Source organism: Osmia bicornis, chromosome 3 (genome assembly GCF_907164935.1).
Source record: "Osmia bicornis bicornis chromosome 3, iOsmBic2.1, whole genome shotgun sequence".
Lineage (NCBI taxonomy): Eukaryota > Metazoa > Arthropoda > Insecta > Hymenoptera > Megachilidae > Osmia > Osmia bicornis.
In genome coordinates, this window is record NC_060218.1 from 6889735 (window position 1) to 6916259 (window position 26525).

The 26525-nt window shown below is 36.9% G+C and overlaps 1 protein-coding gene and 1 long non-coding RNA gene across 7 annotated transcripts in view; one reads left to right on the forward strand and one right to left on the reverse strand.

The window, feature by feature from the left end:
* LOC114872008 (mucin-19-like) overlaps nt 1-26525 on the forward strand; it is a 263340-nt gene that overhangs the window by 143820 nt on the left and 92995 nt on the right. The gene's annotated exons all lie outside the window — the stretch shown is intronic.
* LOC114871602 lies at nt 5382-10193 on the reverse strand. Its single transcript, XR_003788600.2, has 2 exons — nt 9866-10193; nt 5382-9375 (listed from the first exon to the last, which is right to left on the reverse strand). It is a non-coding gene; the product is annotated as an uncharacterized LOC114871602 (long non-coding RNA).

Genomic DNA, 26525 nt, shown 5'->3' on the forward strand with positions numbered 1-26525 from the left:
TTTTCCTCGAAATTTCCCGAATTCCTGAACCGACCAGCCATCGGAAATACATTTCGTCGAAAGCTGTCGAGTTCTATATCAAAAAAAAAAAAAAAAAAAAAAAGAGAAAAAGCGCATCAGTTTCAAAGGGGTTCGCTTTTCCATCGTTGCACGATCGAATCGCTACGTTACTTATCGACTTCGCTTGTATTCCAACGCAGTTACTGTTTTCCAAACGGGTATTTTTCGCGTTCGCGAAATCCTGTTGGCCATTAAGAGGATTCCGATCGCGTACGCGGGAGGGTTGTCTGTCAGCAGTAGCCGTTTCCCATAAATCGCACTGCAGATGCGACGGTGTCGCGCACGAGAAAATATCGTTATTAGAGAACGATGGAAACGGTACGATAGCAGGAGCAAGCGTTGTCACGTAACAGTTTTAATTACGGTTGTCGGGACTAATGTGCTTACCCAAGCGACGCGAGCTGTTGTCGCGCGCTTTGCCGCACGCGACACGCACCTAGCACCCAGCTGTCTTCCGCTTTTCCCATCTACCACCTTCTTTTTCACCCTGTTCAACGACCGCCACGTAAAATGGGCTTTTTAACGAGCACAGAAGCTGTTAAGCATAATAATGCGAGATGCTAGCCGTGATTAATCGACGCTAGCGCAAAGTGTATGGTATTATCTACCTAAGGGTAACGTTTTCACGTGACGATATATCGCAACGTTTAGCACGATCGCGACAAGTGCTTTTATCCAAAATTTTTATTCCAAAACGTTCTATCCAAAGAATAAATACACCTCTCTTAAGCTGGCAGGACCAAACCAGCAGAATCAAATCGGAATTAGTGGAATATTTAGTACTTATTTTGTACTAATTTGTACCACAAACAGTAATTTTGTACCTCGTGCCATTTTCTTTTGGTGGTACAAATTAGTACAAATTCAGCACTAAATGTATCCGCTTTGATTTATTCATTTAGCTCAATATTAAGCTAGCAGCGCCACGATTTTTTTGAAAATTACTGTTTGTGGTACAAATTAGTATAAAATAAATACTAAATATTCCACTAATTCCGATTTGATTCTGCTGGTTTGGTCCTGCCAGCTTAGCAGAGGTAATAAATACTCAACTCTGCTTTATCATAGTCGAGGGTACCGCAAGGTTTTCTTCGAAAAGCGGCTGTATCACGATCGAAATAAAGTTCACGCGACAACGCCGTTATGGCCGGCCACACAATGCGAAAAGAAGCACGAGGGTGAGTTGTCGTGACGCATTGCCGGCTGCACTGTGCACCGAACGCACGTGGACTGGTCGTTCTTATCGGTGCTATCAGCCGTGGCTGTATCAGTGCCCGTCGGCAGTGCTTATCGTCGCCGACGCCTGGCGTCGATCAGCACCAGGGTTATGAATTGTTTCCGACCGGGCTACGAGCGAACGAAAAACCAATTCCCCCCTCCCTCCTACTCTCCCACGCTCTTTCTAGTAATTTGCGAAACATAGAATGTCAGAGATGCAAATTGCTAGCTGTTGAAACGAGAACAAACGACATAATGACAGGAGTGCTTGGCTTGGCTAGGCTTGTCTGTCTCTATCTTGTCTGTGTACACTTTAACGGTGAATTGATGTTCTAGCACCGAATAACCACCCTTATCGGTTCTACTCGTCTATTTGTACACAACTATTAGATGTTTCATTGTAAGTTTAACCCTTTCCTGTCGTGTTTGTATAAGGCATGGATACTCTAACGATTCGAATTAATTTTGCATTTAATATTTAATGATTAATGCAATTTTTTGTGTTTATAATATTCTCTCTATTAGCATAGAATGTTTAAAATAAGAAATATTATACATTTTATTATTTTTTATTATGTGTTAAATTGTGTTATGTCAGTTTCAATACAGTTTCATTTATATTAGAAATTCGAATATCGTTTATAAATTTATTGACAAATTACAAAGGATCTCTGTGATTCATGATATTTTTCCAAATCGTCTTCTCGACGTGGTCAATTGTATTGAAGGAAAGTTTAAAAGAGGGCGATTTCCTTTTCGGTGTGTATCAATTGTTCAGATAGAAGGGGTGAAGTTTCCACCTTTTACAGAACCCTTGGGATGCTCTTCACACAGTGAAACTTTCAGCAAAGAAAATCGGAGGGTTTTGCGCCTCTAAGAGAATTCCTTTTTCCGTCCACATGGGACAGATTCTTTGTGTACATAAAACATCTTCGTACAATATAGACCTGTCGTTTATCTTCCCTTTTCTTCAGCTATGAATATTATTCTTCCGAAAAGATGAATCTATTTTATTCCTTTCAGAAGTGATACTTTACTACCTTTTTGCTGTTTGAAAAAATTTATTTCCAATTCTTTGTATAGTAAGTTAGGTTGTTTATGAGATTACTGAAGTCGATTGATAAATAATTAACCCGACCCGATCCGATCCGATCCAATTGCTCGAATACCCATGTTATTGGGGCAGATTTTTATGAGAATAAATGATATCGATTTAGAGGTTCATATCATAAATTTAAAAAAAATAAACCGACAATCTTGCCAAATTTTTTATTGTGCAAAGCTGGTAAAATTACACAGACTTTGATAAGTATGGGCGATATCAGGATAGATTCTGATAAAGGTAGTTGAGAGAGTAAAATGAATTAACTAATGAAAGTGCGGAATATTTCTTTTTGTGTCCCAAAAATTATTCCCAAAAAAAGGAAAAAAGAAAGTGACAGGTACGTTGAATCAATCGAATCGAGGATGACGTCGCATAAGGACGTGGTTGTCGTACATGTGCAATAACTCAAGAGGAGTGAAGGTGCAGCTGGAGACACGTGTCGAGGGAGGACGTGGTCACAGAAGGGCCGAAGAAACTTCGGCCGAGCAGAAGGCCTTAATACAATGAGATTTATCGGTGAGATGCGCTGGACCATTATCACAGCCGGGACGAGTTTCCCGTCCTTTGTGCCGAACGAGGCGGCGACGGGACAGAAGAAGAAGGGCAAAGCAAGGTTTAATCTCACGGGAGAAGACGTTCCACTCGACAAGTGTCCCCGAACGATTCATCTTCAAAGAAACAGTTGGCCTTTTTTTGCGCCACGTGACGGACTAGTCGCGACCCTCTTCCAAACCGTTCTCCATTCACCAACCTCCTTTTTTTTTTTCTTTCCCCTTTTTCTCATCTGCAATAGCATTTTTTTGCTGCCCGTGGATATAACTTTCTTCGGGGGGCAATCTTGTAATTGGACGAGATTGGTGATTGTCAGACGAGTAGATAAGGTGGTCGGACAGGTGGTCATCGATCATTTATTGTAATTATATTAATCTATCATAATTACACGCTGTTTAGTTATGTAGATTCGTGTAATTGTAATAAATTACACAAGAAAGGGTTAAAATAACATTTAGGTAGGAATTTTTATCGTTTTTCTTTATTTTGCTGATACGAATATTGAGCAAGAGAATTATGGATTATTATTTTAATTCCTTTTAATCTTCATAAAGCTGACGGCTTACAAATGTCATATCATCTAGCGAGAGGGAATTCTGTTGACAATAAAGGATCCATTGTACGCGGAATCGTGCAAAAGAACAATAACGAGGTTAGCGGTGCTGTTTGCACACGTGTCTCGAAATTCCGTGGCTCTTCGCGCGGACCATCGACGGATTTATTTTCGTTTCGTCGTCGAACGGTCGGTTTTTGTTGTTCGCTGTTACAAGTGACGGTGCTACTGGCGTCGAGAACTCACTCTTCACGTCGACACGACGAGATGGGATTGGAAACGGTCCTAAAAATAACTGTGAACAAATTATGAGCCGACCGACTAACGTTTGCGATCTTCTTTCCAGTCTGCTGCCTTCGAGTCGATCCGACGAAATAAAAAGAAAAATGTCGATAAATTAGACGGGACACCGGTTATCTTAGGAGTTCGGTGCTGGCGTGTCTAGACGAAAACGAATTGGCTCATCCTTTCTCCTTCAGTTCAATTTCCGTCAGTCTCTATTTGCTCAAGGATCACTAAATTCCTTGTCTTCTGCCCTCTTATTTATAACCGTTCGGTCATTTAGATTTATCCCGACTACTGTGCACAGATTTTACTGCCATTCTGTCTGATCTTTGAAGTAGCCGTGTTATAGTTGGCTGTTTGGATGGAAATATACTGAGAGTTTAACGAGAACAATGTTTCGTATCCTTCGAGTAAGTAGCGTTTGAAATGTTGTATGTTAGATAATGCCTTGCACGATTTGACGACGTACACTCGATATTAATATTAAAAGTGATTTCGAAACAAAATAATATGATTCCTAATTATTAAATATTACAAAATTTAGTATGTAATGAAATAGGAATAGTAAATAGATATTGGTTCAAATTTCCCGCGTAAACATTTACGCGCAAGTGGCGGGAGGGGCACAGATGTACATGTGAGGCCTTTCCCCCTTCATTCTCATTCCTCATTGAGGAGGCCCACGGCAAGGATTGCTGGGACCCCGGAATCCCACAACCCTTGAACTCTGGAACCCCAGAACCCGAGGAACCCAATGGGGAAGAGCGAGAACCCGGGATATTACCTTCTCCTCTGGAAAGTCTGATTTAAGAATGTCCATAAAAATATTATAAAATAGTAACATTCTTCGTGGTATCTGAAAAGAAAAAAAGAATGAATGGGCATATTTATTTTAAACTTGATATAAATATTCGGCAGACGTGTCATTCTTGTGAGAATTAAACATTTTTCGAAATTTGCAAGTTATAAGATTAGTTGCCTTTTATATAAAAAAATGAATTATTTTCGCAAAATCAATGAATAATAATTAAACTGCTATTCAAATTGAAACAAAATATAAAAAGTTAATGTCATAATTCCTTTTTTATAATTTTTTTAAATTTCTGTAATTTACATAAGTGAACCAACTACTTGATCTTATAATTAGTATCTTCGTGTGATTTAATAATTAGTTTGCCGAATGGACGTCATTTTTCGCTTGAGTGGAAAATACATAATGAGGAAAACGTAATGAATCAAACGTATCGAACAGATTTGATCCCATTACGTCAAGTTTAATGCTGTAATTAATTGAAGGAAGGCTCGTTCGATAAACGGTGCAATTTAATCGTTGCAGTTGTTGGTGATACATGGCCGTGCAAATTTTATTAATATATGCATGTTTGAACGCGCTGGAAGCTGTTAATGAACGATATATATTAATGTTCAGGTGTGGTTGAATATCGATGGTACACGATAAATACGAGAACGTCGATCAGTTATAAATTAGAAAGTTATCTGTTCAATATTTCAAAATGTAAAATTCAATCGTGTTTTAGTGCTTCGTGATAAGTAATTGCTTCGGAATCACGACTAATTACTTACCAAATTGTACTATAAGAAAGTTCATTAATTTAAATGGTATTTATTTTAATTAAAAACTGTTATATGTTAAATTTTTGATACATAAATTCAGTATAAATCCATTATTATTTATAATCTCCTTTCTCCTTTATTTCTATTCATTTAACTAATTAAATTAAATTAATTAACACATAGAGGAGCGGTGAAATTGGCCACACAATGCATTTCCATTAATGCTATAAAATATCAGAATTATCGCTGTTTTGATTAATAAAATAGATTTGGGTCGAATACTAATTCAGCGCAACAAGCAGTGCAATCTTTAAAGTCATCGTTATCAAGCTGTGAAATTTAATTACACCACAACAGCAGTAGATTTTAAAGAGTAATGAACTCGTAATAATGCTAATTTGAGGCTCGAATTCACTGAAAAGTTGAGCAGCATATCGTTCCATATTATATGAAATAGCTTTCTAACGGATGGAAAACGATCGAGATTGTTCATTACCGTTTATTGACAATGCAAATTGTCACGCTTTATCAATGGCTCGTGTTGTTTCACGGATTTACATTTTAATCGTGATATGCGACGTTGTTTCAACCGCGACAGGTACATTCCACTCGATCGAAAGACATTTCTCGACTCGAATAAACTTTAATGAGATGTAAATTTTTGATAAATCCTACTATACATTTTTAACTATTTAGTAAAGTAGAAAATTTTAACACTAAAATGGCTTTGACCAAAGGTGTCATAATATCTCTACGGATCAGGTGAGAAACAAAAAGCACAGTGAGAGAAACAAGAAAAGATCTCATCTATTTTTCTTTGAAGACCGTCTTTATATATATATATCAGGGACAAAAAATAATAGATAAGAATAGGGAGAAGAGATGGACGGGAAGAACATCGGTAGCAAAGCACGATGACAGTGTCTTTTACCTGATTTGGATCGTTGTCTGACATCGAGCTCGAGAAGCAAGATCCTTAATTCGTAGATGACAGATGACTGAAGGGTGATAGGGGGATCGGTAACAAGAGAGGGAAAGAACAATTCAGCTTTGTCCTGTCAACTGTCTACAGCTAATGAGCCTCTCCTATATGGCCTTCCTGCAGTGCCTTTTCAAGCCGGCTCTTCGGCTTTCAGTTATGCTTCGATACCCGCCAATAAACCGTTTAATTTTACATCGTCTTCGTTCTCAGTGTTGAGCCATGTTTCTTTAGGTATTTGGCCATTGAAATTGTAAAAAATCAATTTCGATTAAAAATAGAATATTAACTGATATTAATAGGAATGTGTTGGTACCCGAATTTTTGGGTACCCCAGCTTCGAGTCGGGTCAGACGGGTCCTCGAAAGTTCATCCAACGTATTTTGTTATCCGTAATTTCGGGATGCGAATATCAACTCGGGTACCCGTGATTTCAGGATCCGAATAAATATCTGTTGGACGAACTTTCCGAGTCCTGCACAATCAGGCTTGATCCGTCTCGAGGCTCGGGTACCCGAATTTTTGGGCGCTAGACAAATTTTCGGGATCCCCCCTAAATCTGGAAAGAATTCCAGACCTAAGTCAGACCCGAATTTTCGTACAGCCTTAGAAATTGACTATTTTAAAGAAATTTTTAGTTATTCAATTTCGTGAAAGTACGACTGCTTTGTAACAATAGAATAGCCGTGACAGACAAAGCGTCGGTTAATTTATCCTGAAGAAAAGGCTACGGGTTTGCGTTCCCCTGACTCGATCAGCATGCGTGTGACCGGCGATAAGTTAATGCCGCGATTGCTGCACGTGAAAAAAAGTGAAAGGGTTGGTGCAATAAGGGGGAAACATGGTCGCCGATAGGAGGTTGAAGAAGAAGGAGCAGAAAAAAAAAAGAGAGAAGGAGAAGTACCGGTGCAGTTGCACTCATTTACTTTCCCTGCCGGCATGAATCACACATGAAAGGGTTTAATCTGACGCGATCGCCTCGTGTCCGGTGACCCCTGATCTCGCGAATACCCCTGTCCTTCTACGAGTCACCCTTTCTTTTCCACGCACACCCTCTCGTTACACGCATTTAAATGGCACTGTTTTACATTTTTCTTTCCCAATATTATGGTTTTATTCCAGACATCGTATCACCGGTGCCGATCTCTTCCTGGCCCGACGACGCGTGCTCATTTATTTTCGAACACCTTCCTTTTGCTTCGTACGTTTCCGTTTTTTTATTCTCCTCTTTCACTGTCTGTTCTTTCATCAGACCTAATGGGTAAACATTATGCCTGCTTTTATTTAGTTCTGCTAGATGTTTCAGTCTGAATATGATTAATTTAGACAAATTATAATAGATTCATTAAACCTTTACGATGCAAGTTTTCTGAATTTAAAAAGTTTTTATTTATCAATTTGAATAATTGCTTCTTGTTATTTTCAACGTGTTAATTAGAAACACCTGCAGATATAGTAATCATTTCCATTATTTTATTTAGCCTCGGGTGTTTTGCTTGATACCTTTGAGAGATTGTATCATTAGAGAGACAGAAATCTGTAAACCGTTGGTTAAACCATTATTATAATTTGCCAACGAGAGGAGGCAAAAGCTTTTTCGCTCACCGCGTTCGCGTGATTGTAACTGGTGTGCGGATAAGGGATTTCTTTGTTATTTATATGGACGCACGGTGTCGTAGTTAACAACCAGTGGCAATTACACCGTCGTTACGCAGCAATTATACAGTTATTCGTGAAACTGCTCGCGGATTGCTCGTTCTCGCCTCGCAATAAATTCACTGTGTCCGATTAAAGCTTTAATAGAATGGCCACGAGATTGTGATGTATATTATAGCGAACAGCTTTATTAATGACTCCCTGTGTTTGGAAGCGAATAATTACAAAGATTCCAAGATAAAGATTCCTTCAAATGCACGTGGAATATTCTCTGTTCTATACATTTCTTTCAAACATAATAAGATTATAATCATGTTGAAATTGCTTATTTTTAAATCTTTCGTTTCTGATCATTTTGTAATTCAAATTGTATTATAATTAATGAAATGCCTCGTTCGAGCGGGAATTAAAATGTTATGCTCGCATAAATCCGCAAATATGATTGAAACAAAAAATTTCTTGCGAGAAAAAGATTGTCTACATTGTATTTTATCGAGGAATAAATCTAAGAAAAGAAGTATCTGATTTATGAATGAAATTTTGATTACAGAGTAACTGTTCCGCTTCGAAATTATCACTCGACCGTACTAATAATAAATATTTTAAGACAAATATTCTTAAACGAAAGAATTTCATATATTGGAGGATTGTAAAATGTAGAAAATAAAAGTGATATGAAATAGAAAATGAAATTAAAATTGGGGCTCTCTCCATGGTTCGTTATTTGAGGGTAATTAAGACGCATGTCTATTGATGGTACAAGTAGGTAATTGTATGGTACATTAATTTCGTGAATCATTCTTGTTCGTACTGAAAGGGAGATCGATCGAGGTGTACACGTTGCTTTCTCGCAGCTTACAAATTTATGCGTATCCTCGGTGCATACGAGGGCCGACGAGTTTCGGCGCGGAAGTCACCTAATTAATGCTTTACGGGTCGGTTTTTCGAAACGATCTAACTCCCCTTCGTGTAACAGAGTGTGTATTTTCAACGGCGTCGGTAGCTGTTTTCATTTAACCGTGGCCACGGTTACGATCCCTTCGATTTCACGCGATCGAGATCGATGCCAATCGATACGGCAAATTACTGGTTCCCTGCGTACACGTTTGCATCTTTTCATCCGCTCCGTTCGTGTTCCGGATGACGCGCAACTGATTTGCTCTCCGTTCCCGATATTCCTGCTCGTGTTTCACTGGAAAATCGGTAATTGCTTCGTCCATATTTGTCGAACGTTTATGGCCGTTTCATTTGACATTCTAGTAACGGTGAACTTCATTTTACGTTGAATATTAAATGTTCGATTTGGACACATCAATAGTCGGATAAGATTTGATGACATAAAAGTATCATAAAATAATACTCAGTCTATACTAATCTGAAGCTTAAAGTTCACTGAAAATGATTATATAAATGATTCATTAATATTCTTAATATAAAATGGCTGATTACCAGTTACAACAAACAATGACTGATTTTAAAATATACAAAAGCTGACATAATTTGATGACATAAAAGTGTTACAAAATGGCACTTCTGATATATCAATTTACAGCTGAAAGATTGCTGAAAATAATTATATATTCCTTTTATTAATAATTTTAATACAAATTGAACGATTGATAGAGAACCGTATTGTATATCATATAGTAATCCATAAGATAATTTTTAGACAATTAATTAATTTAAATTAAAAATTTTAATGAAAGCTTTGTGTGATTATTTTCAGTGAACTTTAAGCTTCAAAATGATGTGCCATAAGTGGCATTTGGTCGTACTGTTATGTCATCAAATTATATCACAACGACACTGTGTTTCTTATTTCACAAACGACAAATTGCAAGTTGAAACGAATTGATTTATTATTATTGTATTTCCTTGGTACCTTGAATTATTCGTGTTCGTTTTATGATATCCTTTTAACCCGTTGTCCGCCTTTCGTATCGTCCTCGTTTCAACCGATTGATCATCGTATTAAATTGTTCCTTCGTTTCTCTGTTTCAGGTAAGACCGATACCGAATCCCAGGTTGCACGATTATTGTTTATTCCACGGGAAAAAGGTAATCGAGTGTAATTGCGCGTTTTCGATTAAAGGAGGAAATTGGTTGTTCCAGCTGGCCCGGGTTACACGGTCGTTCGTTATAAACGCGATAGGTTTTGATCCTCGAATTCCGATCGTATCGATCCGACTATTATATTTCGCGAGTTATCTTCGCTTTGACGATGAGCTTTAATCCTTCCCGATATTATCGGGAATTTATGGCCACGAGATGGGTCCGAAGGCTGCCTACTATCGTAATTGATTAATTGCTAATCGATGCGAAATACACGGACTTTGAACTGGTCCAGGGAATCGTATCTGTATCGTCGAACGCTGTTAATATTTCGATCGAACTATTAGTCGTGATTGCCGGTTCTAGACTGTTTCATTTTTCAACCGTTATTGATTTTCGATTACCGATCAAGCACGTTGGAAATGTTGAAACTCTTCCGCATAATAATCAAGCTTTCCAAAGGTAGATAAAGATTTATCATTTTTTTTTTTATCGTGATGGAATTTCATTTATTTTGTGTAATAATTGTTTCAACTTTTATCTCATATTTCCTGGTAATTTAACGATCATAATCCCTTGATATTAGTATCTGTATTATTTGCAATACATATTAAGTAACATAAATATTTATAAAAATTTTTTTAATTGACGATTAACTTAGTGTTTGAACATAGTATTTTTGTTAGTCTTATCTGTTTATTTAGAGGTCATTGAGAAAATATAGTCTAGTGAACTAGTTTCATTTGCAAGTCTTTTTTGGATGCGGCAGCACCTGTAGTGGCAGTAATAGCGGTGATAATAGTAACGCTGTCGACGCGTCGCGTCGTGTGGCATCGGCCAGACCAACGGCACAGGAGTACGTTTCCTGTCCATTTTAATTGGGTTATTAACGGGTGCGAGCGTTTCCTGCCTCCTGTGACAAACCCAGGCCTCGAAACGGCCAGCCTCGCAGCTGCCACCTCGGTCGCCGTGCTGCCGGAAACCAATCTGTTCCGTTTGTCTTTCGTTCCTTGCCTCGTCTTCGCGGCTCGGACATAAATATGCATCGTGCCACTTAAATATCCACATGACTGGATATATTTGTATCAGCTCCGATGCTTGTGGCATGTTTTTAGAGCGTCGAGTTTCTTCGATTCATCGCGTTGCTCGTAGGTTTCTGACTATTTTCAGAAGTATCAGAATGTATATTAAAAATAATTTGGAAAGATAAGTTTGAAATGGAGGATAAATTATCGCATATAATCATTTTTTATCGGTACCGAATAAAAGTACATTTGTGATCAAACCAAGCTTTACTAGGGAAAATAGGAATTTTCAAAATTTTAATTTTCATAACATTAATGTTAAAAGTGATTTAGAAAATTATATGATATAGTATATAACTGAGAAATATGAATAATAAATGAATATCAATTCAAATTTTCCCACGTAGTTTATATGCAAGTAGTGGGAAACCAAAGATCTATATGTATGAGTCCTTCCTCTCCATGAGTGGGAACCCTGGCGAAACTTGGTTTGATTGCGTGTATTTTTATTTGATAATATTTAAATTTGTCTTAATGTCACTTGTAATTATAAACTTTATCTTATATAATATTAACAATTTTTATCATTATGCCATTTTTCATTAGATAAAAAAATATTCTTCATTGACCAAAACGTTTCTTTTCAAACCAAAAAGTCATCTCGTAACAAAGGGGTAAAGGTGTCGAAAGGAGAATCTTAACGACCATGTATCTCAATTTCGTCAAGGAGCAACGAAAATACACTCGTAATCAACCAGTAGCCAGAGTTTCTAGTCTCGGTCGGGACTATAATCATTCACAGGGTTGTTTCCTATAATTGACGATTGATTACGTGCCAACGCGAAATACGTACTCGCGTGTGTACGTATTGTACATACACACACTCACTTCCGGTGAACAGTCTCTTAGCGTTATATAACGCATTTCCATTCCTCCACGCGCTTCTTCGGCCTCCCGATCTATTTCCATCGAGCCGAGTTATTTCGAATCGTTCATAAATGATTCATGCGTTCGAGCACGGTATTAACAGCTTCGAAAAAACGAGCTACCAACTCGTTCCTCCGTATTCGGCGTTTATCCATAAAACGTGCCCTGATCGGCGGGAACACCTCGTGGACGTTTCTTCACGTAACGGTGTAAAAGAACAAAAGAAGCGATTGACCACGTCGGTATTCTCGCCTCGGACTCGCATGCATATGGATTAAGACGCTCCACATCTCGCCGAGTCAAGGTGCAGGATATGTAATCCTGGTGGCGCGCGGGCAAATCATGTTTATTCAGGAACGTGTATACCTACATGGTATAATAATAGAGGTGAACGTTATGTGTAGGGAACTATAATATAGGTGTACGTTATTGATCAAAAATTTGGATCAATGAATTCTAATACCTTAAGGGGGAAAGCTAGTTTGGAAGTCTCAGGATAATAGATCATTTTAACACTGTAGAAAGATAAAAGGTGTTGTTAATTTAAAAGCAACGATAGGATCATTTGTATCCAGGTGTATAACATTATTACTTATAACTTTTTAAAAATTCACAAAATAATTTATAATGGCATCTCCAGAGTTCAAGGAGCTAATATTATAATTTAAATTAAAATCTTTTTAACCCTTTCCCTTTTAGTTATTCGATAATCTAATATGAATCAAATACAAATTAACTCATAATTGGGTTCAGGGTTCATTTTAAAGCTGCCATGTCTTATATGTTACACTTACGTATCTCTAAGCCGTAAGAATAATTATATCTTCTTTTCCCGATTAATTTGAATCCAAAATTAAATAATAAGAATAACTAAATCAGATCTGTTATATTCACCGTTCCAGTTCATCGGAGGATCGTTTAGCGAAACCATCCTTCTTTTGCTCTTTTTCGATCAGCCGACTGATTATATCCAGACAGATTAAACATTTGAACGGAATCAGCGGGTCTAATGAAATTTCCCGGTCCCGCGAAACGGAGCTTTCATCGTAGCTTTTAGCGTTTACAGAGCTAATAGTTTAACATGCTTCTCTCCATCGTGGTTGGAATTTTCAGGCGTCGTCGCCTGGGAAGCCCGATCGGATGAGGGATCCGATAAAAATTTCTCATTTACACAAGGGGCCCGATCGTCTGTTGACTTTCTCTGGGTGGCCTTCGCCTACGAGGAAGGCGTCCTATCTTTCCGACAGTTTCGCGATTGATAAGGCAATACATCTTCCCCTTTATTCTCCTTTTTCTCGATAATAATTCGCTGGTTAATTAACCGGCGAACCGTCTGACGCCGGTGGCCTCCTTTTTTCGGGCCACGGACTACGGAACGCGGCTCTCATATTTCGTATGCTTGATGTTCGAAACTCGTCGGGTCTTAAGGAGTACAGGTAGAGAACCGCAACGTCGTATAGGCGCGTATGCACCGCGAACAATGCATATTCATGAAGCGACGTGCATATTTACGAGCGGCTGTTCGCCGGGATCCATGGCACAACTTTACAACGCTTGCAGTCGACTGTCTTCGTACAAAGGAAGCCGTGCCCCTCCTTCGTACGTCGCTACTCAATTACAGTCTTTCTCGATCGAAGGCTCTTCCATTGCCTCTCCGAATGTGTTCTTCATCGATCCTAATGAAATTTCATGGAGTGATAGATTTTCAATAACCGCAGGCGTAATTGTAGCCACAGAATTGTGAAGGCAATTTGGAGAAAAATATTTATTTCTCAAAATATCATTAAAAATTTATAGTAAATCACTCACTGATATAGGTAATATTTGATTTATTTGCAAAAATTCGTTTTGTAAAGCAAAAGCTACCCTTCAGAATGACAATGTTATTTATATTCGGACGGCGGACCATGGAGAGAGACCCACTTTTAATTTAATTTCGCATTTCACTGTTGCTCTAAAAATTATTCTTCCAATTATATGAAACCCTTTCGTTTAAAAATTATATATTTAACTTTAGTTTAATATTCCTGTATACCGCTTTGTAAGTTTGGGACAAGATCGACCCAGGTTCTGCTCTCCAAGAGTTAAACACAAAGATTGTTTGTATCACCTCAAGTAATCATCCAATTCTAACTAACCAAAGTAATATCCTCGTTCCTCGATCGAAGTTACTCCGCAAGGGTCCCGTTTAAATGAATTTACCTCGGTCTCCTCGTTCCCGGACTCGGTCAATTTCAGTTTCTAACGACTGGTATATTGCCTCTTCCATTCTCCCAAACCGGAGCGCATCAATTCCCTTCGATTAATCAGGGAAACAGCATTGTAACAATTTGTAACAGCTCTGTTCGCAAATTTCAATTCATCCTTTTATCGTTGGTTGCTGGATAGCATTCCGAAAATTAGGTCAATTAAGCGGCAATTAACGTCGGAGCAACGACACGTGCACGAAATCATTAGGATGTTATTGACCAAAAAAGAAGAAGCATGCCGATGAGGTTGGATCGTTATAAAAGGAAGAAAGTACAAACAAGTCGTCCGATGAAACGATGTTATTAAAAGTGGCTAATTGCCCCGCTTTATTATTGTCGGCCTAGTCGGCGGTCCCGAATAGGCGAGAGGCTGTTTTTCATTCGACGGAGCTAATTAATGATCTCTGGTTCGAGGGGAGGGCAAAAAAAGAGAGGGAGAAGGAACTCTCACGAGGCACTCGACGCACTCGTTAAAGCGCTTTATCGCTGGATGTTTGCGAAGCAAACGTTGTCGAGTACGCACTTCGAGCGTTACTCCTTTCACGTTTCACCGATGGAGATTCATATAATCGTGACCGGCTCCAATAGGATTTCCCTTTAATTACATTAACCGCATGAAAAAGCGTGTAGATTAGGGGTGTGCGGGTACCCGATATTACGGGCTCAGAAAAAATCGGGAGGGCTCGGACGGCCGCACATCACTAGCGTAGATACATATACTGGTGATGGATCGGATCGATCGAAACGCTTATAAAAATACGCTTCCGGATCTGATTGTTAGGTTCAGTCGAATGGATCTCGCTTGAACTTTCTTCCGGATGCTGCTTTTTTCCACGGGCTCTCTCGGTTATTAATTATGTTCCTTTTTTCTTCGTCGTTTCTTCTTAATAACCGACCGGAGACTTTCATGCTCGCTACTCCTTTCATCTCGCCACGCTCTCGGCCTGGAAAAAGATTAATTAATGGTAAACACCGTCCTTATTTTTGCGGTGGTTGGAATGACGGTGGTAAATTTAATTACGCCGAGGAGGATCGTTTTTTTATTTACCACTTTGATGTTACGTGATTTAACGAGTCATCGAAGGAAAAATGTTGTCTCGTTTTTTTGACAAGCTATTTAAGGAAATATTTGAATCAAATGTTAAGATTACTATAACGAGTTAGTACTTTAATTAGTTTTTATATGTTAAAATTACAAAATGAGCTAACAAACATTAACTATAATTACATGTACTAAAACCTGATCCGATATTCCTGTACCTCGTTCACCATTTAATTATCAATAAAATGGGGCAAATTTAACATTGAAAATGTCTCAAGGTAAACATATACATATTAGGGTAACTTGCTACGTATCTGTACTTTTATCATATTGGATCATTGTAATTAAACGTGGAGGACTATCGAGAACGATAAAGTGTAATTTTAATTGCGTTCCCTACGTCATGAGACATTAATGCGTGATTGGAAAGATAATTAATTCGAGTCTGCCTGGAAATGGGCCTCGGAAAGCCTGTTCGAAAGTTAATTCTTATCGATCGAGGCTTCTCAAGATGTTAACACTAAATATACGAACGGAAAGCAATTAACGAAAATTATATTTCCTTGACCAGATATTTTTTCTTTCTTATTTCTTTCAACACTGTATCTTAAATAAATGATCTCCGGGTGATTTCTTTCTGGAACACGATATATTTCAGTTAAAATATAATTTGATAAGATTTCAAAGTTTTTATTTTAAATTATAGCAATTATCGAGCTGCTCTTGTCGAGATAAAGAATAATCATGGTTGTTTATCTTTTACACTTCATTAATTTATTTTCGACATTAAAATAGATATAAATCGAACGCCGGTTGTTTCAACGTTAAAGATCTCCGTCAGTTGATCGTTTTCCGAAATTGATAGTTAAAAGAGAAAAAAAAAGCGAACTTTACAACCAGCTATTGCATTTGCATCCAGGTTATTACCCGTCAACGAGACGCTCGACAGGATTAAAAATTATTACGCTTCGCTGTATCGCGGCGTGCATCAAGTTTCATCGCATTTGCTCGTTGCATATATCTGCATCCGCGATGCAACAACTTTTACGCGTGCATAGATACGGCGAATCGGTGAAAATTTAATCGGATTATACGAAAAATTCTCTGACATCGCAGTGGACGGTCGCATTTTCGTCGGCGGTTATTTAACCGGCCCTCAAACTTCGCGCGAAGATAATTGTATAAAATAATCGAATAATCGTGACAGTGCTCGTTGCACCAGGGACGTTGCAACGTGATTGTCGTGCTCGTAATACGTATGGAAATTTTCATTTCGCTCGTACTCCCTCGTTTATTGAATTTACTGCTGAAAATTGATAGCGCTTTTTAATCTCGCGCTATCTGCGAACGAAAAACTTTTTTTTTTTTTATATATATTTTATTCTTTTTCCTGTTTGAACGATCGTACGGTATTGAAATACGGTAAAATTCACGTTTATTAATATCCTGCAAAATTTATATGCTTTTATGAATATTCATTGCTAGTAATTAACTTTCTCAGTGATTTGTAGAATGCTGGGTTTTTAATGAATCATTTATTTCAATATTATTTATTCTACAAATTAAAACTTTTGTTGCGAGAAACGTTCTTTGATGTATGTAATGAAAAAATTATTCGTTCAGGAGGAAAAAATGTATTAATAAAAATTAACTTTGTTGTAATAATTATTTTTGGGACACTACTATTTTAAAATAAATCTAAAATAAATAAAATTGGTATATTCTGAATTTCATTTTCTTGGGATTTCTCTTGCTGGATCAGAATAAGAGAGGGTGATAGACCTGTTCCATGATTATTTGCCTCTCAAAATTTGCAAACACGTCAGGATATAAGAGACTTGACGTTGCACGCAACAGCTCCTGTTACATGAAACATCAACCGTTTCTGATAAGGGGAGCGCGACCCGTTATCATCGATCATCGTTAACTTACCAACAATTAGGCCTGTTTTCCTTCCCCGTATCGATGCGTGATTGCTACTCTCCTTCTCCCCTATTTTGCTTCCTGATAACTTCTAAATACACTGATGGACAAAATTATAAGACAGTTGATTCAATCTTCTCTGACATGGATAAATACAGTCGCGTGCAATCTAGACATCCTTTAAAAGCCATCGATATTAAAAATATTATTTTTATGAATTTATTGTAGAATATCTTTTCTTTTTATATATTTTGTTCAACAGTATACAGAATTTCAATAATTCTTTGATAATTGCAGTTTATATTATAGGGACTACGTGTCCGGACGCACGATACACCGATTAATTTTCCTTGTCTTCTTGGAAATTGTGACTGGTCGAAGTAACAATTACGTTCTCCCTTGCAAGATGCGCTTTAAAAATAGCTGCTGCGCGTCAGAATCGCGTCGTTTCAGATACGATTTTTATCTCATCGTTTTAATTAAAAGAAAAGTTTTTAATTGCTTTTCGTAATTACGTTGTGAATTCGAGGAACTAATCATAGGAATTTTTATTATTATCAAAGTTATTTATATTTTCATAATAAGGTTTGATAATTTATATTTGTACCGTGGACAATCGAGTATTGTTATTGAAACACTTATCATTTAGACTAAGTGTTTCAAATTGCAAGCTTTGTACCACGATTTCCTTTTTTGTCGAGTAAAGAGGTATTTCGACGTTGCCAATTTCTTACTGTCTGGGAATTATTGTACCATTTGTGTCCAGTCATCTTGCGAATTGCTTTGTGATTGATGTTGATCTGTTTCAATTATGATTCATAAATCTTCGTTGTCATTTCTTTACTTGCTTCAGAGTACTTTGGAAAGAATTTTGGAGTTGAATGATGAACAATATATGTACCTTTTTTCTCGAATAAAATGATCTTGACTTTAATTATATAAAAAATATATTAACGCTTTTGTAGTTTTGAAAAATATAACAATATCATCCTAGAATTTGCAATCTATTAAAAATTTCATAAAATTGCACCGAGTTAGCAAAAAAAATACCAAATGACCATTGCTCTCGAATTTTCCAGAACCGTGTTATCGGAGTTAGGATCACACGAATTCCACATGGAACGTGCGAAAACATGAAAACGTGATGTCATCTCGGCTTATTTGCGGTGGAAGCGTAATTGCGAAGCACCCAAGGCCGACCGGCTCGTCTGCCACTTTGTGTAATTTTTAGGAGAATCGTGCTTGACAAATTATCGTTACATGCCTTCACTTGTCTTCGACGGCATTGCATTATTTATACGCAGTTTGAAAAATCTCTGTCCATTTTCTGTTCCCCTCCTATCGATGATGGCTCTTCATGTTTGCTCGTCGTTCGCAATTTCAACGAGCAATTGTGCCTATTCATAACTTCGGCCACTTTTGCACACGATTTATGCAGCCTGATACGATCTGATCTGTTCGCATGCGAGCTCTCTATTTAATGTTGATATTAACTTATACCATGCGATCAAATATGCTCGAATTAACTGGATAGTATCTGAACGTTACTCGGTATTTGTTTATTTTCCATATAATTCATCTTTAATTTTCCTGCATTCTATAACACATTCGTGATAAATTGCAAAATATTTCATTTACACCTGGAAACTCTAAATAATTATAACAGTGGTATTATTATTCTAATAATTTCTAATGGGGAGGGATTAGTCCATATTTTAGGGACTACTACTTACTTATGCCAATGTTTGCAACAATTATTTTAAAAAAGAATTCTTTAAAAATAAGCTTCTTCGATATTTATGTACTTAAAATTAAAATAATTCTTCGAATTGTCATTCTTTTGAGAAAATGGAAAACGGTGACTAATTTCGAATCTCCTTTCAAAGCAAATATGTTCCCATTCAAGTTAGCTCTGTTCAGCGTTAGACTAACAGCCTCGCAGATTACGTAAGTGTAATTGCAATAAAAACACGAACGATTCGTCTCGACTCGCATGGCAGAAGAGAAAACGTAATAATGTCGCTCGAGGCCAACTCTATTGGGTGCACGATCAATGAAATTACAGAACTAATGCACGCACTTTGGACTACTCTGGAGAGCAGAAAAAATAGAAACCGCTCCAGTTTCACGTCTCGGGAGAAAACGTATCGTATCGTTACCGGTATACTCTGTAAATAGGTTAACCTGGTTTACTGTTTAATAATATACCGCGATGACTAATGAACCTCTTCGTCTCGATCAACCTTCGTTTCTCCATTAGTAGATAAAAGAAGTTACCGTTAGTGATTGTTAAATAAACCAAAAAATATTTTAACAGTATAATTATTAATGGAAAATTTAAAAATAAAATTTTACGAAGTAATTATTTTACTTTAATTAAATTTTAATTAAACTAAATTTTAATGTTATGATAATTATCTAAAAGTTAATTAAATTAAACTTTAATAATTCAAATACCATTCTTAGAATTAATCTGTGATAATAATCATTAATGGTTTTTGCTGAAAAATTCAGTGTTGCCCATTAATTATTCAAATTATGGGCAACTTATTGAACACGCACGCGGTTGCGAAGAGATAAAGATTCACCGATTTCTCTTGTCAGCTCGATCGACGGTCGCGTTTCGATTAATAGGGCAAATCGTCGCCCGATAACGTTGCGCCCAGCAATAAATTAAACCGGTAGAGCCTCTGCGAGGAGACTCCTTATGTACGGAGGAAAGAAAAAGGAAACCTGTTCCTTGGAGCCGCTTATCTGAATCGGCGGTATCATAACTAGGGTTCCGTGTGCGTGTCGCGCGAGCGTGCGTGGCGTGTAAAATGAATTTTCCATTAAGCGGCGGTCGGTCGTCGGTGATTCACGAGGTGTACCCGTCACTGTGTCGTCGAGTCTTGTCCGCTTGACCCTTTCCCTCGCTAAACTTCGCCATAGCCGTCCTCTGTGAAACGACTTGTGAATATTAATCACGATTATAGTCGTTTATGACGGAAAAATTGTTGTACGATTAAGTAATTTTGATTGTTTGCTGGACTTATGTTTCGATATGCGGAATTCATGGAAGCTATTGTATTAGGGCGTTGCATATCAAGTGGAGGGTTTCGAAGTATGCAAAGTTGAGAAACAAGAAAAGAAATTAAATTTTAACAGGCCGACTGCCGTGTCACCTATATTTAGATGACATTTGAATTTTCATTAAAAACCATTACCCATATTGTTAGGAATTATTTTATTTATCTAATTGGAAATATTTGTATTGAAATTACAGCTAATAGGAATAACAAAAATTTCGAAGAATAGTAAATAAGATTTATTGAAAATTGAAATACTGCAATTAAATTTTCAATAGGGTTTACGTGGCTATCAACTCAGTAATTTACCTGGTTTCATTTTAAAATTATAGAAGATATATAGGAGTTCCAAAATGAAAAATAAATGAATTTCATCAGGAGAGATTTAAATAAAATAATTTGTTTGGAAAAAATCTGAAGCATGTTGCATCCATTTTCTTTATTGAAATCAGTCCATCGTGCAGGAAACGTGATGGATTATTTCCACGGTAGCATTTTGTTTGCCAGCAATCTCTTTATCACGAGTTCTCTTATTTCGAATTTTCTTTTCCAACCGATACGAACAGATTGCGAAAAGAATCCAGTACGTTTCGCATCATCGAAGTTGCCCTCTTTGCTCGACGGAGCACATTGTATCGGAATTGGGACGAGATCCCCATTAACTCTGCGAACCGACGAACCGTTCTATATATCGCCGCTCGACGACGATTGTTCTCTGTTCGGCTAACAAACCGTTTTCTCCCTTCTGAATCGTGAACTCTCCCGATAGCAGCGAGCTGCTGGAACGTGACTCGGCTTAATACCACCTTCCTATGTGAATCGCGTCGTGGAACGAGTGCATTTACGAAAAATTTCATTCCAGATATTTGCTGAGCAATTCCGTTTTCTACTGGCCTCTTACTTACGAATGACAATTTGATTTCTATCGATAGCTTCGGTTTAATCGGATCCTGGAACATTCCTGGCTCAGACATGGAAAATTCTACAAAAAGATGTTTCGAATAAAATTAGATGTTTCAGATTCTTAAAGAAATTTTATAAAGATTGAAGAAAATTAAAATTAAATTTAACACTAGAATTACTGGCGTTTAATATAGGTATAGGTATAAATTTTATTATTTAAAATAAGAAACTTGAAACTTGTCATTTTGATCCCTTTGGTAGTTCTAGTGTTAAATTATCACGATTAATTGGAAAGATATTTTACAATTGCAGTGACACAGTATTCAAGTATTTGTAAAAAAATTTCTATAATTATAGCATTCAATGTTGAAAATATTTAAAGGTTAAATTTCTATTGAATTCTTTAGCTCGAGTTTATTAAGATAGAATATTCTAAACGATCAGCATAGCATAGATGTCAACCTATCATTAATCGGTTTCAGGAGTCTGGTTCTCGTGGCGAATATAAATGAACTTCGCCAATCTCTTAGATAGGCGACAATCAATTTACCTTGCGACATTATTTTCTAATAACCACTTTACTAATGTACATTTGTAAACGATATTCTAGAATCATTTGCACAACTCCGGTCGCAGGAAGTGTCTGCTGATTGCATAATAAATTATATGTAATTCGATACTGTAATAAGCGATCAGTTGATTACTATAATAGTCTCAGTGCAATGCTACGAGATATGTAAATTAGCAAAGGTAATAAGGGGAAAGAGTAGACGTAGTTATTCGTAAAGACCTTGATTCTCCCCTCGTCTTTCATAGCCTTGTCTTACATTGCTCTTAATCTCGTGTTACGGTGTAAATAATGCGTACAACAAAATACCAATAATATTCATAATATAAAAATGTCACGGTATAGATTATGTAAGATAAAGGGTAACAGAGTGAAGGTTAATTCAGCCATGGTATCTATTTATTTTCTTCTCACAAGTTATTTTGTAATTTTTTAATATTTTTTCAAGTCTTAATAGTTGCAAAAGATATTCTTTTTCCATTTTTATTTCTATTATATGAGGTATAAATAATTCATAAAAGGGTTGTGAATGAGGGTGAAGAACAGAGTTATTAATTATCCTAATTAAAAACATATACTTCTCATAACAAATTTTTTTAAAATTATTCATCAATTATTTTCATTTATATTCTCTATACAAGTACCGAGAAATCTTGTTTCAGTAAGGATATTATTAGACAGGGGGTGAAAGAATAAATGGTTACGAGGCTTCATCTTTAGTAGTGAATTTTTAAACGAGTAACAAGCACATGCCTCTCTATCCATTGTAAAATTAAACAACGGTACAATAACAATGCAACGAACAATATAGCATTTTCCGAACGATGCAGTGTTATTTGCATAGTAAGAGAAAAGACATTAGAAGGGCGTTACTCACAGAGAGCACTTCATTCTTCCCCCGTCTTTCACGTGCTCCTTTCCCGCGAGGGCCATAAGCGCAGAAACCATAATGCACCTCCAGCAAATGAGCATTTAACCTCGATTTAACCCGCGCTTGCGCGACCGTCGTCCATTAAATAATAAATCAATAACGCTAGCTAATAATACGCAGATTTACCGAGACTCACAAACAAAGATACTCGAGCGAGCAGAAAAAGGGATTGAATGTGAAAAACGAAGCGTTCGTCTCGTTCACTGCGCTTGTATGCTTCTTTGCCTTCGATAATGATTCCTTTTCTTCGTTTCTTGCCTCTTTCATTATTTTTATTCATACAGGCTGTTTCATAATATGTGATTTCGAGACAAATTAAAAAAAAAATGATAGTTTTCAAAATTCTAATTTTGATGGTTAATATCTAATATTAAAATGAATCTAGAAAAACTAATAATTTGTAATTATTAAGAATTAAAAAAATAATAATTTAGAAAAATTAATCTATAAATTAATATTATAAATAATATTTAATATTATACAAAGAAAGCCTATTCTGTCTGATAATCTCATTACAGTTTATAGAAATTCTGTTTGAAAGAAAAAGGGTATCGTGATAACAAGAAGTTACCGGTTAATTAATACGCTGCTAGCTACTCGTTTTCGACAATAATTATACCTTATCGTCTTCCTACCTTGGTCGTATTTTTCATCCGAGCATAATCATGGTATCCACAGCGAAACCTTTGAATAAAAAAGGGAAAAAGAAGAATGGAAGAAAGGAGAAGAAAGGAAGAGGGTTGAGGGTAGAATACGAGCCCTGCTCGTAGACGAGGTTGCCGGTAATTACGCGAAATTAGCGGGCTACCAATATTTTGCGATCGATTATCTTCCTTTCTTGACCCAATATTTCGGACTGACGATTCGAGAACCGGGTCTTCCATCATTGATGCGAAACAACAGATGCTAGGCGTGATTTATATTCACGAGGAAGCCTGTTTATTCGGTCGAAACGTAGCTAAATGGAACACCGCAATTTCCTGTTTCTCCTAATTGAATTAATTATTGTGTCTTAGATTTGAATCTTCCGACAGCTGGACTTGGTCTGTTTCTTCCTAAATCATATAAAAAATCGTCCATTGTAGGGTAATTCTAATTATATTGTCTATTTTATGTTTCGTGATGGAAATAATTTTTATATTGCATACATAATATTAATTACTATGAATTACAAATTTTAAGATAGAATATATAATTATTTCTAGAACCACAAATAAAAAAGAAAACGAAAAATAGTACAGTTGGTACTGTATAATAAATATAAATTATTTATAATACAATATTAAGAAGTTTATGAAAAAATATTTAAAATATAATAAAATGCCACTCAAGTATCTCACGTCTTACGAAGGGTACTGTATATTAGTCATTAATGAAATCGTTAAAGAGTCCATAAAAATGGTCCCCTATGATGGGGTAGTAAGTCAGCTGGTGAGAGAATCAGGGCTGATTTGCACGGTCGTTTGTCGTAATTCCAACAGGCACGGTGGTTTGCATCTCGAACGATTGATAAGCTCCTTGGAACAAGGGAGGCTGATGCGCGATGGGGGTGGGTGGTTCAAGCACCTGGGCTCTGAGTCGTAAAGTTGGTAGTAAGCCTTATTTATTGGCTCGGCCGACGCTGGAAAATCTCTTTTATTTGAAGCACGCCCGTTTCCGCGCACGGAACCAGGGAAATTCCATTTGCGGCGAGTAAATAAAGCCCTAAATTGTCGCAGGAATTATGCCGTTTTCACGCTTAAGCAACTCCGCCTTCCGTTCGCCGAAGAATTATGTAGGCCGGCTAGGCCGAGCCCGACCCCCGTGGCGTGCAGTAATTGAATCTCACGAATAAAATACGACACCTCGTGCTCGCGTGTCCTGAAATTAGTTTAATCGCGTCTCGCGAACGATCACAACGATTCGAATTACAGACGCTTCCCTTTGCGTCTCTTGCAAACTAACGACTTCGATCCTTCTGTCGCCGATATACCGTTTCTTGCGGATTCATCTATCACGTAATTTCCTTTCAATGTTGTCATCGTCGATTAACCCTTTCGATGCTAAATACTTTTGACTAGTAGCTCGTCTATATATAGGGACTCCCATAATTAGTGCCTATTTAATTAAAATAATTTCACCCTCTCAGTGTGTCAACTTTTATCAATTTTGAGATCATATTTGAAACCAAAAAAGAGAAACTTAGTTTTTAACCATAATTATAAGGGGGTTGATATATTTGTAAAATTATTGAAATTTAAACGCTTTTCAATTTTCGTATAAAATTAAATCGTTTGAAATGTTAATTGCGGAAATGTTAACAGTCACTATACATATAAACACTGAAAGTAATTATCGATTATAAACACCCATGTTTGCGTTTAATTTCATTTATTATACATATACACCGAATGTTTTTATTAATTAAATAAACGTTTCAGGAAACATTTCAAATATTTTGCAAGAGCTTTGCACGATACGATGCGTAAATATTGCTTGTTTAACTAATTTTCATACAAAATTCTCTGTTTTTTTCTCACGGTTAAAACTCGGCGCGTTTATTTTCATTAGTAGCAATTTTAAGCAATTCTTTGAAATAAATATTTTCCACGTAGCTGGTTCACAAATTTAACCGATGCTACCTTTATAATTCCTGGAACAGCATATTCCACGTTTAAATTTGCTCTCCCCGGGTAATTCATTTTAATAATATCACGACCTAAATAAATTATCCGTGAAACATTATCTCATTGTTTATTTCGACGGATAACTCTTTCATTCTCTTCTATCCAAATAAACAGTTGTTTAACGTGACGATTTGCTGCTCTTTATATCAAACAAAGCGTACAGTTCGTGCGCGTAAATATGCAAATTTATGTTTGATCTGTATTATAAACAGGAATTTACGTGCAATCGATACATCTACAAAATGAACTCACCCATCGAAAACTATTACCGGCTGTATCTCGTGCGTGTATTTTAGCTATTAAACGGTTTACATACATTTAATCTTGATCTCAAGTGTAAAACGCGCATATATTTCAGCTTTTGTCACGCAAGAAAAAACAAAGGGAAAGAAAGGAAAAAGATAAAAAGTCATTTCTGATAACGTTACGTTCTGAACCAGTCGTCGAATATTTTAAATTATTCCTTCCATGGAAATGATTCGAATAGTTTTCCCATGCAGTTTCAAGCTCCAGATTACATAGAAGGGTTTATGGTTTCGGTGTTACACACTCGGTATGCCTACGTTCGGTAAAAGTTCATGCTATGTCGTGTTATCAGTCGGAGTTGCAACGCGAGCCTGATAACCTTATCCGCTAATGCGTACCTACATTGTTGCTGATAGTTGTGGCTCAGTTGTCGCAAAGTTCAATTATAAAAAAATAGAAGAAAAATTGTATTTATGGCAGAAATAAACGAACCAAACGATGTATTAAATTATAGGGGGAATTAATAATTCACAAAGCGAATTTTATTTTTTGAGAAATTAAATTTATTTCAAACTTAGCATACTTTATCTATCCTAAAATCACCTTCGTTTTAAGTTGGGTTTAATTATCAATAATTCTTCTTTTTTTTTGGTAGAAAGTTTAATTTCAGTCGAGGAAACTATTTGGCAAATGGTATTTTGTAAAGAGAACGAAGGGGATGTTTCCCGTCGGGTAGTTGGGATTTTTTCTCGATTCGAGTCGTTTCTCCGGCGCGAGACGATTACCCCGTGGCCGTGCAATTTATGTCGGCAAATGACTGCAATCTGCGCCTGATCCAACCTTGCGAAATGATTCCTCGATCGGTCTGTTCTGTCTGGCTAAGGATCCCGCGGCTGATCGCTTCGACTCGCATGCACAAAAGTGCAAAACAGCCGAAGGAAA